Genomic DNA, 3,253 nt, shown 5'->3' on the forward strand with positions numbered 1-3,253 from the left:
AAATTGTGTTGTCGATCTTTCAGTTATTAGTTGTTTCATTTACTTTAATTTTTCTTTTGAAATTTAGTAATGAACCTAGTCTGCTGTAAAACTTAAGCTCGTGCTTCATGTAGCCATCATGTACGCATCATGTATGTATAGTGACAATCACTATATCATTATCTACTTCTTAGATATTGTTCCTCACTCTAAAAAATTCTTTGGATGTTCTATGACTCAGGACGTACGATCGAACAAGGTTCTCTCCAAACAAATAAATCCTGTTCGAATGTTGGAATCTATCAATCAATCTATTCGTCACAATTGACAACCACAATATATAAAACATCAGACTATTTCAGTCGTTAATTGTGAAAAAAATATTTGGGGATGGATAATTATTCTTGCTAGGAGATTCTTATCTTTGGCACACACTTTATACCAAATAATTGATCAATGAAGGTTGCGTTCGAATCAAAAAATCAGATTGGAATACGCATCCAACATAAAGACTCCCTTGAATGACCAAAAAGTTGAAAGAAAAGAGAAGACTAATTCCTATCTCACCTAATAATTTGTACATAATATTATCACTTATCTTGTCTTTACTGCTACATATATATATATATATATATATATATGATCCTCCTTTATTTGGAGTTATGAAATTATACTCGGGTGATGATCGATACATCTACAACTCTTTTAGAACTGTTCTATATGATTCAAAAACCAATCAATATAATTATATCGCTTCATTAATTACGAATAGAGAAAATATACTTGCAGTCTAGCTTAAAACGTGTAAGTTATGCATATTCATTTTAAAAAAAGTAGATAAATATTAGACCCACATAAAAAATTATAGATCCACGTAAAAAATTATTTATTTTAATTGTAAACTCCAAATTTTTTTAAATAAAGTATATGAGATTTACATACCTTAAAACTATAGCTAAGTTTACTCTTAAAAATAATTCCAACTTTATAATTGGGAACCATAATTGTAGAGTTAAAAAATGAGTGCTGGCTAGCTAGCTAGCTGGCTGTACCCTATATATAGATAGCATTAAGGTTGCAACGACGTCCCTAAAGTCTCTGATCCTAGACTTCGTCGTGGTCCCTTATAAGATGGTTCCGTTTCCGTTTAAGCTTTCTTCCTTTCCGCAAATTTCCTACACCAAAGAAGAGTTAACCAATGTTTTCAAGAAGAACGATATCAATGGAGATGGAAAACTTTCGTGGCTAGAGATGATCGCAGCCTTCGAAGAACTCGGATCACGTTGGCCTTGGTTTAGAGCTAAGGATGGGTTTGCTCATGCCGATCAAGGTAAAAATGGGTACATCGATATTAAAACGGAGTTGGAACTCCTCGTTGACTATGCCTATAAATGCAACTATACCAAGAAAAACTAAGAGAAAGTCGAGGTTTTCGAACGCTGCTGTAGTGAGGGTTTTTACTTCCTGTTATTTTGTAATATGTACATGTGATCCTTATTTGTCAGTTTAAGTCACAGACTTTTATGTCATAGATAAAGTATGGAGGCAAACGATACAAGCCTCTTTTTTTTTTTTTCGTCACAATTAGAATTGCCTGCATCTCTCTCTCTGTCTGTGTGTGTGTGTGTGTGAGTACTGGTTTGAGAACACGTTTAATTACTGAGCTATAGTACTCTGGTCCGCTCGATTGGACTCAAAACTTTTGGAGTTCGAAACCAGATCGAGTTGAGTTCAAATGTTGATGAAACTTGAGCCAAATTGGAATTCAGAGTTGGAGTCATCCCTTAGAAGAGGTTGGCTGGCTTGAGGGAAAGATCCATGGCGAATCATGTTTGAGTTATTGTACTCAGTAGTCTTACATCACTATTAATGTGTAATTTTGCACAACATATTGAAAATGAGGAAAGAATGATTCCCGGCCCACGATGAAGATTCGGCCGTCGATCAAGTGTTCTTCACTTCCGTCCATGAAATAAATAACAAATTAGCAAATAAAAGTAAATAAATAAAGACACATGAGGGATTTACATAGTTTGGTATAATGCCTACGTCTATGGGTTGATTGTGGGTAAAATCCACTATGATGGGTAATTTTACAATCTTTCATGGTTTTACGTATCTCTCAATACAATGGAGGAATTTAGGGAAGAGCCTTCGAAGTCGCTATGTGTGATGGAGTTTGGCGTAGGGTGTGACGCCCCCAAATTCCGTTTGGGATCGAACGGAAATTTGAAGCGTTGAGACATGCAACACAAGGTTACCTGCCCCCGTTCATGACATATAAGATGCAATGTTCTTAACATGCATCTAACAATATGCAATATTCACAGCGGATAATTTTTTTTTTCTTTAGCAATACTATGCACCAAATTGAAAATATCCCAAATGCTTAAAACATACTTCATACATAAAAACCTATTGAACAACTAAAATCACAACACTAGTTCAAAATAGTTATGATCCAAAAGTACTGGAGATGCAAGTCCATCGTACAAGTAGTAATTTAACTACTATATTAACATTAACGACGCACCGTCGTTCAATTGACTGTGTCTAGTTGGTCAGCTCCTGATCCTCCTTCAGGTCCTGTAACAAGATCTACCATTCGGAGGGAATGGTAGTTGGGACTACCACAGTGAGATTTGATTACAAATCTCAGCAAGTTAACAAAAAACTTTCACACAAGCTAATGATGCATGCATGACAGTAAAAGCATAAATGCATAATCAAATTCATAAGTAATTAAAGCATAACTTGGCGTACAACATAGTATAATTAACATAACTTAAATTGAAACATGAACTGAACTTGACATGACATGAACTTGATCTGAAACTTGACTTAACATGAAAAATACATACTCCACAGTTGTTGTGGCCCCATGTATTCTACGTGTAAATACATACTCCACAGTTGTTGTGGCCCCATGTATTCTACGTGTAAATACATACTCCACAGTTGTTGTGGCCCCATGTATTCTACGGAAACTTATTCTTTAACTGCATAAATACATACTCCACAGTTGTTGTGGCCCAATGTATTCTACGTGTAAATACATATTCCACAGTTGTTGTGGCCCCATGTATTCTACACAAACTGAATGTACTCAAGATGAAACGTGACTGGAAAACGAAAGGACTGGAGCCCTGACGTAACATAACGTGATTTGAACATAACTTGAGATAGAAACATTTCGTAACATGACATAATATATAATAGACAACATATTTAACATGACATACTTGTAATGTATAGTAATACATGACAGAATATA

The sequence above is a fragment of the Carya illinoinensis genome, chromosome 15 (genome assembly GCF_018687715.1).
Source record: "Carya illinoinensis cultivar Pawnee chromosome 15, C.illinoinensisPawnee_v1, whole genome shotgun sequence".
In the NCBI taxonomy this organism is placed as follows: Eukaryota; Viridiplantae; Streptophyta; class Magnoliopsida; order Fagales; family Juglandaceae; genus Carya; species Carya illinoinensis.